This window comes from Netta rufina, assembly GCF_964035555.1.
Source record: "Netta rufina genome assembly, chromosome: 30".
In the NCBI taxonomy this organism is placed as follows: Eukaryota; Metazoa; Chordata; class Aves; order Anseriformes; family Anatidae; genus Netta; species Netta rufina.
This window is the reverse complement of record NC_140154.1, coordinates 220020-233878: the sequence shown is the minus strand read 5'-3', so window position 1 is coordinate 233878 and position 13859 is coordinate 220020. Positions and strand designations below refer to the sequence as shown.

The 13859-nt window shown below is 55.9% G+C and overlaps 1 protein-coding gene across 4 annotated transcripts in view; it reads left to right on the top strand.

Moving 5' to 3' along the window:
* LOC311220152 (keratin, type II cytoskeletal cochleal) overlaps positions 1–13859 on the top strand; it is a 58759-nt gene that overhangs the window by 4384 nt on the left and 40516 nt on the right. The gene's annotated exons all lie outside the window — the stretch shown is intronic.

Sequence of the window (13859 nt, the reverse complement as noted above, 5' to 3'; positions counted from 1 at the left end):
TGCTCCTCAGGCCTTTCTGCAGGACTTTCCAGCATGGTCTGGCTTCTGTGATGTCCTGTGGCAGCGCTCAAGGCAAACTGTGCCTTCACAGCAAAGCCACCTGGGAGCAGAGTGGTTGAACCTGACAGCATTGAAATGTGCAATAAAGCGTTGGGCCTCGAGTAGGAGAGATACTGTCTGAAAGGCTCTGCTCAGCGAGAGGAAGCAGGGACCTCACAGGAGCGGTGAGACTTGGAGCTGCTTTGAAGATGGGAGGAAGAAAAGGAGAGTGAAGGCGGAGGAGACTTGGGAATCAAATGAGATATTCCCGGGGCACCTCCTGGCCCTGCTTTCATGAGCTCTTTTCTCCTGCGGATGGTACTGTCGGTGCTGGAAGTAGGAAGGTTGGTGGCTCAGTCTCATCTGACCTTGAATAACATCACTGCAGAACTGATCTGGGGGGATTCCCAGCCCCGGCTCGTTAAAGGACCCATTTACCTGAGCTGTAGGTTGAATATAATGCAAAGGGAAAACAGGCCCGTGCGAGGTCCTTCTCCCCCCCTCGCCAGTCTCCCAGGTGACTGGTTGGTGTCCCAAACACTGATCCTTGCCTTGGGGGGAGGCGGGGAGCGGAGAGCTGCTCTGCTCCTCCGTGTTCTCTCTTGATCTGCGTTTCTAGCTGGTGCTGTCACCAGCAAACTCGCTCTGCTCTTTGCCAAGGCTGCAGGTCCCAGCTGGTAGCTGTTCTGTGCTGTGTATGTGTGTGTCTGCGTTTTTTCCGACGACCAGCTTCAGCTGGTTCGTGTGAAGTGCTGACTTCAGGCATTGTGCGGAGCGTGACTCAGAAGGGTAGAGGTTTGGGGAAAGGGAGGAAAGTCTTTTTAAGGAGTTGCAAGCTATAAGCTGCCATGAGGAGTATTGGTAGAAACGGCCTGGTTCTCTTCCAGCTTCAAAAGGAAGAGTATTAAGGATTTACAAAGAGCTGGCACAACTGCAAGGCAAAGAGAATGCTTTATGGAGTGTGTAAATGCTCGTAAAGCTGCTAGTAAACCTGTTAGTGGTGTGTGTGTGCGGGGGTGTGTGCAGGGACAGGGAGGAGAGCAGATGCATACCAGGAGGGTACGGGGGGATTTACGGAGGGCCTCATGTTCCCTGCAGAAGCAGGTTGGTGGTGGTCAGGGCTGTGCTCAGCAGAGCAGCCAACTGACTCAGGACCCGGTTCCCATCAACTCCCTGCTCCGATTTCAGGTGGGTGCCCTGAGCCCGTCAGCTGCTGCTGCAGCCCCTGGTGCAACATCATCTCAGGGCAGTCCCACAGCATTGGGCTCTTACACAGCAGAGGTAAAAGCACAGAATTAGTTAGGTTGGAAAAGACCTCTAAGACCATCAAGTCCCACTGATGCTCAGCTTCAGGCCGTCAGATCCCTTAGAGAGAGGTAATGGAGAGAAGCCCATCCTGATTCCTCTCCCTGTGATATGTCTACGGATATCACGTAACAGAAATACAAATTTGGCTGTGTGATAAGGCAGGGGAATGACCCATTTCACCCCATCACAGGAACTGCTTTGCATTCCCACCTGCTGTGGGGCAGAGACACCTGCGCTGTGGTTGCCCGATGGCAAAACAGGGACGAGGGGCAGTGAAGGTGGCAAGGAGCAGACCGATCTGTGCCTGAGGGGCTCGGGGAAAGGAAAGGAGCAGCAGCAGAGCCGTTCCTGAACGTGGCCCAGAGGCTGGGCACCCCCATGTAGGAGAGAACACCTCTCCACTTCCCTCACTCCGGCATTTCTTTGACAAGACGTCAGGGAAGATGCTCGTCAGACAATTTGCTGATCTGGGAGCTTTGAAGCCTACGAGATTTGCCTCCTGCGCAAAACCTGCGAAAGTAGGTTGGAGCCGTCTGCCCTGCTTGCAGGCAGTTCCCTCCCCACGGCAATGGACGCCGTAAGATCAGAGCTCAGCAAATGCACAAAGGGAAGCGCCAGGTGGGGCCGGCAGGCTGCTGGGTGCTGCAAACAATGCTGACAAAGCCCTCTGGGGCTGGGCGGCCCCATCGCATTGTCCTTTCCCAGCGAGGTGGAAAGAGAAGCCTGAGCTGGCTGCCTCTCCTGAGGTTCCCCAGCCCAAGGGCTGTCTGCCTGCCCCGATCGCTCTCCTGGCTTCAGAGCAGGATTCCCCTGGGCTGGGGAACGTGGGGGGGAGTGTGCAGGGGGCTGCTTGTTCCCAAACATCCCTAGCTATACTCCTTGTTGCTGTTAGGAGCACCAAAGTTGCTCCTGGTCTTTCTGTCTTGCCTGTCGTGGTTCATCAGGTGTATTTGGTCACTGCTGCCAACTTAACACAGTCCTGTGGATTCAGGAAAGCTCTCAGCTGTGTCTGAGAGCTGAAAGGAGCCCCGCAGGGCTGCTTCAGGCACCTTCACCAGGTTTTGTATCAGTGCAACCCCCTTAGCTCAGCAGATGAGCTCTGGGTCCAAAGGTCCATTAAACCTTGCAGGTTTTTGTTCAGTTGGAAAGGCTGGTGTTGTGCGTTAGACGAGCAGAGGCCAGTTGTGAAACATAGATCCACATCTGAAGCTGGACTTGGATCTCACCCCAGACTAAACAAATGTGATTCTGCAAGGCTTCTTAGCTGATAAACACCGAGAACGGGGGCAGTTGTGTACATATGCATTAGACACGTCTGTTCTGCTCTGCAAAAAGCAGCTGTTTCCTCTGAAAGCGTAGGAAGATCTTGTTTTTATTATTTTTTTTTCTTACAGTGGAGGGTTTCACCAAAGAATAAGGGAATGTAGTCGGCCGTGGTTCTGACCTCAGCTGCAGCAAACGTGGAGTAATGGGAGCTGGGACTGAGCTACCCCAGGGAGGTGAGGATCTGTGTTAGTGAAGTTAGGGATGTACCCAAGGATTCGCTTACCCTATGGAGAATCTGCTGCTGAATACCTCTGCTCAGGTGGCACAAACTCTGCATCTGTTAGGTTGTTTTTTTTTTTGGGTTTTGTGCTTGGTGAGGGTGGAATGTTTTTGTCCCTTCTACTTAGCAGCTAGAGGTGCAAAGTACACTTAATACTGTGAAAGGGAATTCACTCCAGGCTAATCTGGGGCCTTTCTGTTCTTCTTTCACCTCTAACCAACAGCCAGGACCTGCCCCAAGCATTCCCCTTTCCTTGCTGCCAGGCCAAGTCTCTCCTTAGCTTTCCAGTTAACTGGGGGCATTGCCCAGAGGGGAGCTCGGCAGCCCATGCACACAAGTGCTGGGGTTTAGAGTTGCTTCCACAGGCATCTGTGCACAAAGATGTGTTCGTGCACACGCGAACAGATGCAGGTGTAGCCTCAGATGCTCATTCACATGCACAGATTGTGTCTGGGCCTGACAGCCGTGCATATTCACCCTGAGCTGTGCAGTGTTTGTTCCTTGCAGTGTTATCTATGAAAGTGCTGAAGAAGGAAGAACCCCCTATGGGCTTTGCCCTCCCTCCTTTCCAAGCAGCAACTGGTAGGCAGTTTCTTCTATTTTTCCTTTTTAATTTGGCAATTCTATAGTGGTAGTGTTTCTGTAGCAGCTCCCCATGTCTCTTCTGAGCAGCGTTAGGCTATCTGAATCGCCCTCTGCTTAATGTTGCTGGGAAACAAGAGGGCAGAGAGCATTAGAAGGTGAGCGTGGACACAGCTGGGTGGGATCTGTAACTGATCCAAGACTATGTCAAAACATTCCCACCCCATTCTTTGCATGGCTGGGATGGTTTGCAGAAAGCTCAAGACTTCTCAGTAAATTGCGGAGGAATTGGCACAAGAGTAACTCCCAGAGGGGCCCAGTCCATCTCCCACGAGCTCCCCAGGGACTCCAGGCCCACTGTGCTGCTGTTGTCAAGGTTCACTGAAATTTTACTTCCTCTTGCGTTTAAGCTGGCAGAGAAAGGACAGATGCCAGTGCCTATTATTAGCAGCATAAATCAGGAACAAGGTGATGGCATAGTGCTGAGAACAAGCACGCTGGAGTTAGTTTTTATCTGCCTACTCTGCTGCTTGTGGACATCTTCAATACTGGTCCCAACAACTGTTCTGCTGGTGCTGTCAATGACCTGCTCCAGGTTAATCTCGGGATTGGAGCTATAACGACAGGGGAGTTTTAGAAAGGTCAGGAGCCACATGGGTCTTCCTGGGCTGACACTGCCTCTTCCTCATGCAGCTGGGGGACCTGGATGGACAAGCCCAGCCAGGCTGCCATGAGCTGTCTTCCTTTCATGAGTGAAGAACTGGGGGTCTGGCCAGGCTGGAGTGGCAATGGGGTTGGAACAGATCAGCCTGCTGTAGGACGGGATGATTAAAATGCTGACCCTTCCCAGAACCAAGTGGTGAATAGGAGATGCAGCCAAGAGGCAATTCCAGTTGGGAACCAGGCTTTTTCCCAGTACGGAGGGCTGGGGCTTTGCAGCAGTCAAGGTCTGGTTTATTCATTCAAAGCTATGGCCCTGAGTTTCTTAACCCTACTTAAGGTCTCATCAAGGACTAAGAAGCTTCCAGAAAGTTTGAAGTTCACATTTCTGGGTTACGATCGGGCATTTTATAGGAAACTCCAGTGGTGCCAGCCACTGAATCCTCAACCTTGGTCCGATTGGGATCCCCCAGGACCGTGCAAAGCTAAGGGCTTTTCTCTGGGTCCTGCTGGCATTGCTGCCCTAGATAACATGTGTTGTATAATCTGCAGAGCACACTCCAGATACGTACGTGGGCGAATCCTCCAGGGAGAACTGAATTCAGTGCTCAGGTCAGAACATGTCCCATAGGTGTTTGTTGTCATAAGTATGAGCTGGCTGTCCGGGAAGCTGCCAGCGTGGCATGGATGGAGTCTTTCATCCAGAGTCAAGAGGGGCCGAGGACTCCACAGCACCTCGGAGTGCTTGAGACTGGACTGGGGAAAGCAGAAAGCACTGGCACGGAGGGTGAAGAGAATCCAGTTGTGGGAGCAAAGGGCTTGTGTGCTGCTAGCCCAGGTCTAGCTCCTGAGAGGGGAAAATGTGCTGTGTGCCACAGGGGTTCAGGTTTCTGAGCAAATCTAAGGCTAAATGAACTTAAGTTTTGTTTTGTTTTGTTTTGTTTTAGTGCCTTGCAGTCCACAGTTCTAAAAGAAAAGCATATCCAGCACTGTACCTTGCTGTCTAATATATAAATCTTCCAGGGTTTCAGTTTTTGAGTGTTTTCTGTTGGTGGTAGGCTAAAGCTTCAGATTAAGCTAGGAGAAGAGCAACTGTTCCTCCATGCTCCCCTGCTATCGAGAGCCAGGACTTGAAACAATTCCACCCAGTGGGAGACCTGGTGCTGGGGGGAGAAACTGGTGCAGCAGCACCAACTTCAGTGAAACTAAGCAGGCTTCTAACCAGTGAAGTGCAAAGGGAATGCGGATTTGCACCTTCCTGAGGCCAGTGGGACCAGGCAGGTGTAAATCCAGAGTAGATCTGGAGCACTGGATTGAGCTGCTGTTACTTGGCTCTTTGTCTTGTATTTCTAACCCCTGTAACGTACACAAGAAGCTCCAAAGCAGTGTTCTGCCCTGTGCTGTTATGGCCTCACCTCAAGCACCGGGTGTAGGTGCTGCAGTATGAGAGGGCCCTAAAACTGTCAGGGAGCCTCCAAAGGAGGGTGACAAACGTGGTGGAGAGTCTGGAGGGGAGGACATGTGAGGAATGGCCAAGGTCTCTGTGTTTGTTCGGCCCAGAGCAGAGCAGGCTGAGGGGAGGCCTCATGGCGGCCTGCAGCTCCCTCACGAGGGGGGCAGAGGGGCAGGCGCTGAGCTCTGCTCTCTGGGGACAGCGGCAGGACCCGAGGGGACGGCATGGAGCTGGGACAGGGGAGGGTCAGGCTGGGGGTTAGGGAAAGGTTCTGCACCCACAGAGTGGTCGGGCACTGTGATGGGCTCCCCAGGGATGGCACCGAGCTGCAGGAGTTCAGGAAGTGTTGGGACAAAGCTCTCAGACATATGGTCTGATTTTTGCACTGGGACACCACCAGGGTGGGAAACATTTGAGAAGAAGGAGGCTCTGGGCACTCTTGGGGTCGATCTCTGAGCCTTGCACATGGGAGAGCTGGGTGTGTGGGAGACCAGGCTTGCTAACGCTGAAAAATGGCCAGGGCCATTTCCACAAGCAAGAAGCCAGGCCCTGTGGCAGCAGCTGCCCTTTGCATAGAAGGCTGGGTGCTGAGGGGGTCCAGAGGAGGCGTCCTTCGGCAGAGGGGGCTGCCCTGCCCCACGGCACCCCCTCGCAGTGCTGCAGGCAGCCTGCCCTGACCCTCTCCCCGGCGTTCCCAGCCCTGTTTGCTTCCTGCGTCAGAGCCCCCGCGGTGAGTCACAGCCGGGATTCCTCAGCTCTGAAGTGGTTCCTTCTTCTCTTTCTCCCCCTCCTCCCCAGGTGCTGAGCTTTTTTTCCAGAGCCTTGAATTGAAGGGTGTGTCGGTGAGATCTCGCAAACACACGCAGGCCCCAGCAGGAACGGGTGAGCACCGTTCCCATTATGTTATGAATACCTGGCTGATCGCCACGGGGATCCTGCCAGGCCGAGCAGCCAATCTCTGCCACCTAGACCTGCTGAGCTCGGGGGTTTCGCTCCTCGCGCTAAGGCGCTGCTTTGCAGAGATGGACAGTTTTAATCTCTTCTCGGCAACAGCCATGTTTTCGTACTCGCTTGGCCTGCTGTGATAGCGCGGTTCCCACGGTGAGCTCCTTCCCACCGTGCAGGTAGGGGTGGGGAGTCGAGCAGGCAGCTCCGGCAGCCGGGCCGCCTGTCCCTGTGTGTGACTCACCTCGTCCAGCTTGCGATCTCAAATATTTTCTCTTACCCTGCCCTACGCGCTGGGCACTGCCCCAGCTCACCCAGGCCCCTCTGTTCATCGCAGCTCCATCTGCTGCCTCGGGTTTGGGGGCTGCCTGGCGGAGCTGCTGAAATTCCCCCTGAGAGCTTGGGTGTTCCTGGTGAGGGTTTTGAGGGATGTGAGGTGCTGGAGTAGTTGTGCTTAAAGTTAGTAGAGGAGAGGCGGTAGCTGAGACTTCAGCATCCAGAGAGCACGCTCTGAACCCCAGGTATACCTTCTGGTCACTGATGGCTGCAGGGACAGAAGGGACCTGCTCTTCCCTGCTAACGGCTCCTGCTAGCCAGGTAAGCCTCTAGTGAAGGTGTGCAGTCCATGCGGTGATGTGCTGCTGGGCTCCACCTTGAAAGCTGTCCCATAGACCTGGCTAACATCTCTGCAGGGCGAAGGCGATGGGTCTGAGGTTATAAACGGGCCCTGGGCCATGCTGAGCTTGGAGCATACAAAACTTGGTACAAACAGAGCCCAATCTGAGCTGCAGAGTCTCATTCCTGATCACTGATGTGACCTTCTTTCTGTTTGACCTTGTTTGGTCAGTGAAACGGCCACCAGCTCGCACAAATCTGCCTTTGGCATCACAACAGCAGTCTGGACAGGGTTACCTTGCCACACTTCAATGAGCTAAATTCCTACGGTGGAGAGAGGAATGTCCCCATCTCTGCTGAGACCTGCTGGGGGTTAGCACGGGCATAGACCCTAATCCATGCTGCTCTTCTGCCAGGCCAGGATAGTCTCATTCATGTTCCCAGCCATGGGCAGAGCTGCTGCTTTTCCCAGTGCCCTTTTGCTTCTTGCCCAGCCTCCCCCTGCCGCTGGCTGATGTTGCTCTGTAGCATAAATGGTGTGTGCAGAGTGGGGAGGGTAGCTCAGGAGGAGCTGGGAACGAAGCAGCACCATGGTTTGGACTCGTGCCTTCCAGGGAACAAAACATTGTCCTCCTACACAAGCTGGTCCGCACCCTCTCTGCCCCCACACTGGGGCTCTGCTCTCCTGGAGGGCTGCGCAGCATGAAATAGGGGCAAACATCAGATGGCCAAGCCTGCTGCCATTTTGTTTCAGGTGAGGCTGCCTCCAGACCCGTGACGGCCTTGTGGAAATGCAGGTATTTGGGCTGGGTGGGGAGAGCACTGAAGCAGCAGCTGCTGTGAGTCCCTGGCATGCCCGGAGGTGGAGGTGTGGGACCTGCTGGCACTCCCACCCCGTAAGCCCAAGGGCAGCGAGCTGACACAACTCTCCTGGAATCTCTCCCGCTCTAACCAGGATTGTTGGCAGGCGGGTACCGAATCTTGGCAGCACAACAAGGGAACGCTGATTTCTCCAAATTCCTGGGCTCGTTTGGTCAGGGCGCTGGCATGCGGAGTCAGAGCAGAGCTGGCACGTGTGCTGCTGCGGCAGAGGTGGGCGCCAGGGCCTGGAGACGGTACTGCAGGGCTGGCAGCTCAGGGTCTCTCCTGCATCCCTCCTAGCTGGGTCGGGGTGTTTGTTTTTGGTTTTGTTTTTTTCCTTTTCACTAATCTGGGGGCTCTAAGTGATGGGTGCAAACCTTGTCCTTCGCTCCTCGCAGGGCTGAGGCAGTGAACCCCAGTACCAGGACTGGGAGCTGCTGGGCTAGAAGGCTGCCAGCCCTGCTGCTCACTGGTTTTGGTAGTGCTGGGAATCCCAGCTGTGATGGGGCGACGCGTGGAAGTCCCCTGCTCCGCAGGCAGGCTGAGGACGTCCCAGAGCTGGAGCTCCCTTAGCAGGCTCCTGCAGGCTGCTGTCTCCCAGGCTCTGTCTGGGCGGTAGAGATCCCAGGGCTGCCCTGAGCTAACGAGACACGGGTGGAGATGGAGTCCAAGCAACCAGGATGGCTGTGGGACAGAAGAGGAGCTTTTTCCCTTGTCTAGAATGGTGAATGATCGGGAACCTTTGAAAGGAAAGCGAGGCTGTTGAGATGCAGGGGCTGCACTGCGGGCAACCCCACCTCACAGCAGGCAACCTGAGCTTGGCTCGGGTGCCCTGGGGAGTCTGAAGGGCTGCAGGAGGGGACAGCCCCAAGCGGGCCCCTGTCCCCAGCGATGCATTCACACAGGGCAGAATTCCCCCCGTCTCGTGGGGATGTGGCCTGCCCTCCCCTGCTGCAGGTTGGGCTCAGCACACCTGCCCGCGGAGGCAGGGCGTGGGCAGGGGAGGACGGGCCTTGGCAGCCTGGGCACGGCTCGGGTGTTCGCATTCCTCCCCGGATTGGCCACGGAGAGCAAAACTTGGCCTTATACGGTCAAAAAAGCCAGCGCCGGCGGCCGCTCCTCCCTGCCGAGGGACGCGTGGAGAGGTGTGGATGGGCTGATGGGGTCGGGCGTGTTTTTCCTCCACCTTCTCTGCTCTCCCCTCCCTGCTCCAGGTGCCCCGGAGACAATTGCGGCGCCTGCTTTGCAGCATGGCTGATGGCTGGGGCTTGCAGCGAGGCTGGTTGCCACAGCCAGTGCGGCTGGATCGTGTCCCCCGAGAGCCGGGGGGGTGCCCCTGGGGTCCCCCGAGAACCAAGGGGGTGCCCGTGGTCAGGGCTGGAAATCTCGCCAGCTGAGGTGCCTGGGAAGGTGGTGGTGATGGTACAGATCACCGCCTCCCTGCTGGTTAAGCCTCTTTCCTGCCTGTTAAACTGCCTGCGCTGTGCCCTGGGCTGAGCATTTGGTTAGGAAAACTGAATTATAACACTACCCCCTTACCTACAACCCCGGGGAAAACAAAACAAAACAAAAATCAAAAACAAAACAAACAAATAAAAAACTTGATTCCACCTTAGGTTGTGGACACATGGGAGAAACTGAGGCAGTTTTGTCCAAATCATACAGGCAGCAGGGAGACGGCTCTTCTCTCTGCCCAGAACTGGGGGAGTTCCTGTTCCCAGTGGCTGATTTCCTGAGGTGAGCCACTTCGGGCCCTGGAAGCGAGCGTGCAGGGTGGCAGGCCTGGGAGGTGAGCCTGGGGGAGCCGTCTTTCTCCCTCTGTCTCTTGGAGCTGCTCCCGACCTGAGCTGGAACCAGTTGGAGCTGCTGGGGGTGAACTGGGACCGGCAGGCTGGGGTGGGCTGGAGAGCGAGGGGGCTTGGGGGCGCTTTTCGAGAAGCACCACTGCTCTCTGGCACGAGGTGCAGAGCCTCTGGAGCTCTGGGCTGGCCTTTCTGACCCCAGGAACACGTTTCCATCTCAGTTCCCACACATTTAGCACCATGGAGCACGTGGAGGGATTTGCTGCCCCTCTGGCACAGAGCATGAGCTTGGCTTGCCCAGATTTCCCCCGTCTAGGTTTACCTGCAGCTCTGGGCCTGGTTGCGGGGAGGACACGGAGCTGTCTGCGTCGAGCCCAGGTCTGTGACCCGTTCAAACGGGGCCTGGTGGGCTCTGCTGCTGCATCTGCAGGGGCAGGAGGTGTGAGAAGAACCAGAAATGCTCCCACGTGCAGCTGGGCGGCTGCTCCCTGGGTGGCAGATGGGTTGGAAGTTGCATTTCCAAGGGAAAGCTTGGCTTGCTTCTTTGTCTTTAGCCTTTGGTGGCAGGATTTAGCTCTATTGCTTGAAAATAATGAGGACTTTTACTTTCTACAGGCCATAAAGGGCTCGTGGCCTCTTTCACAAGCACGACCCCCAGGCACGACCGATGGCATCTCGTCGAGAGGCACTTCGAGCTGTTGGTTACTCTGCTGGGCACCAATTTACCTTCCCCAGGCTGGTTCCAAGTGTGTGTGGGCTACGAAAGAGTGAGATCTCTGCATGAGTGAGCAGTGAAACGAACAGGCTGGGTTACAGGCGTGCTTTCCACCAGGCCATGAGTTCTTGGTGGGTGAGGAACACGTTTTGGGGTCGGGCAGCCCTCGGTGGCTCGGTCTCCCTTCGTAGCCTCTACCACAGCCTCCCAAAGCATCCAGGGAGAGATCTCGACCGTGCTTTGCGCGCTGATTTTTGCTGCCTGGGAGCTGCTCTCCCTTTGTGCTGGGAGGCTGGGCTGGGCAGGACGGGGTGGTTGGGGACGTGGCGGCTGTGGGATCCTCCTGGGAAGTGCTTGTGGTGGTGGCACCTGCCCGGCAGAGGGAGCCAGGAGCCCACACTTGGGTGCTCCCCACCCCGGGAGGCAGCGGCCCAGGAATGCGGTGCCCTCAGATGTGGTCTGGGCTCAGACTTTTCCCCGCTTGGAAAACAGCAGCGGAGCCCTGCCGCTTCCCTCCGTCTGCTCCGGCTTGTCTGCTGGACTCCAGCCCAGTTGCTGTTGTGCAGACGCGAATGTTTGCCCGCTGATCTTCCCTGCCAGCGTCTGCACCACCGAAATCTGCTCTGCCCCTTGCTCTCAGCACAGTTTTATCTGTCCCCGCGTTTTGCCCTGGGCCTTGGCTTGCAGCTGGGCCACGTCCTGGCCATCTGATGTCTCCTCTCCCCATGCTGGGGTAGACGCTTCGATCTTTGGCTCCAGACAGGGTTTGAGATCATCTCTGGGAAGCTTCTTGAAACTGATACGGCTTTACCAGGAGATGGCTGTGCTTTGGATTGCACACGTAGCTCACCAGATAACACGGATGAGCTTGCCTCTTTTTCACAGATCCCCTTAGCAGCAGCTGAATCTGATGGCCACGCTGTTCACTGCTGTGCTGGCTCAGCGTCCCTGCCCTTGTAGGACTGTCCCCACCACCCTAAAGGGAGCTCTGAGGTCCTGAGCTGATGGCACTGCCTGCTATTCCAGCAGCACTCACGGGTTGTGATGCCCTTTGCTGGATAAGGAAAAAAAAGCTACAGAACGTCCCCATATAACTTAGCAGCTGGGTTTGGGGCTGGCCATCCCTCTGCTGTCAGGATAACTGCAGGAATTAGCCCTAAGGAAGGGGCAGGTCCTATAGATGAATTCAGTGCTTAAGGGGTATTATGGCAGAGGGGGAAGGATGGGTGTGTGGGCAGATGGGGTGTCCCAAAGGCATGCGACCATTTCAGGCATAGCTTAGCTTCCATCAGTGGTCTGCAGGAATCATCCTGCTGCCTGAAATCCTTGTCCAGCACAATGTGGCTTGATAGCATTTTTTTTCCCTTTGTCAGTGGGGAAACTGAGGCAAGGAGCAGCAGAGCAACTGAGGCAGTGAGATAGCGAATTGGTTTGTCCTAGCAGCAGGCCCATCCTTCCTGGGTCCCAAAGCAGTGAGCTGAATCCCAGAGTCCTGCTTCCAGTCCCCTGAGTGGTGGAGGGCTCGGAAGCAGCCAAGGAATGTGTGGGAGGGCGAGGAACCAGCCAGAAGCGCTCCTCTCGCAGGGCTGGGCTGCTGCTGAGCCCCTGCCCTCCCCAGCCTGGCCTTGCGCACAGTCTCCGAGCTCCCCATCCTCCAGATCCCTGGGCTGAGTGCCCCCAAGCCCTCCCTTCGTGTTTGGGTTTCACCCTGGACACCGCAGGCTCCGTGTCGCAGCGCCCCGGCCCCATCCTGCCACCCAGGGGTGCTGGGGCTGTTCAGAGCCATCCTCTGGGCTCCGTGTGCCTTTGGTGTCGCGCAGCCTTGCCCAAACGCAGCTTTGTGCCTCTGCCTGGAAGGGCTTTCGTCGAAGGGCTCTGCTGGGCCCTGCCTCCAGGGGGAAGCTCTGTGCTAAAGCTCCGTCTCTTCCTCAGCTGGCGATGGCTCCTACCCCTGGGAGCTCACCTGGGGCTTCCCCCTTTCCCATCCCAACCATTTGGGGAAACCAAGAGCCTTGGGCTGCGCCACCAGCGGATTTAAGGGCTGGGGGCTGTAGCTGCTGGCCTGGAGCCCCCAACCCTGCTGCTACACTGACCCTGGAAGCTCAGCATTGCTCTTAGGTGGGCAGCAAAGGGCAGAGGCGTTCCCCATCTCAGGTCCTCTGGCACCTCTGGGGGCTTTTGTCTGTTGGGGGTCCCCGGTGGTAGAACAGTGATGAGCTCCCCAAAGCCTTGGCTGCTGCCTTCATCCAGCCCCCGCAGCCCCTGTTCCTCTCCCTGGGGATCTGCACCAAGCAAATTGCCTGGGAAGTAATTTCAGCTTTATTCTGCTGCCAGAAGTTAGCCAGGGTCCTCAGCCCTGGCCCGCCGGCAACTGGGGAAGGACTTGCCATTTCAGGTGGGTTGAGGTAAGAAGTTCAGAGCAAACCAGCAATGCGAGGCTTTCCACGTGGCACTCAGTACTTTATTATAACAGCCATAACCCCGGAGAGCAGGTGTCCTGGTTACAGAGATGCTGCAGTAGCTGTCTATCCTACAGAAACATGGAAATGCTGTGATGCACACAGTGGAATTACACCAAGAGACTATTAACACCTCCTGTGAACTCAAAATCCGAGAACTCGAGTTGGGCTGCGTGGCAGTGGCTGAGGTCAGAGCCTGGCCTCAGGAAGGAGAATACTGCAGGGCACCGTCCGTGGTAGTTTGTGCAAGAGGGACCCAGAAATGCCTGTGCTGAGGCCAGGACTGCAGCTGGCATCTGCAGAGCTGGCTCTGGGAGCTCTGGTGCAGTGTGGCTGCTGTGCATTAGCTGGTGTCAGCTGGGTAAGGTAAAAGCCACTCCAGAAGTTCAATAAATACAAAGACAAGTCCTGCTTGTTTTACTTACATGGGAGCCAGAGAAAATCCCATTTCTAGGACCTAGCACCACTGCTTGCGGAGTCTGGGGTGCCTGTAGGTGAGACCGGTGGAGGTGCTCTCTGTTAGGAAGGTGGCTGATCAGAAGTGTGAGGAGTTTTAGTTTTGGTGGCATGGAAAGAATGGGGGGCCACCCAAAAGGCAGTAGAATTGGTTAAATACTGTGATGTAGGCAAGGATTCCCGAGTGCAGCCAGCCTGTTTGTCAGCAGACATGCAAATGCAGATGTTGTGAATTCACCTGGCTCAGGCTGACTGCATCTCTCCACCAGCTCCCTTTGGAAAGCTCGGCGCTGCCTTCCTTTGAAAGCCACATCAGTGAACACCTCTCAGGCACACACAGAGCGGGGAGAATGATTTTGTAATACTGGTACAATGGCTGGGCTGGCGGCTAGTGTGTTAAAAGCTTGTGCGATAATAC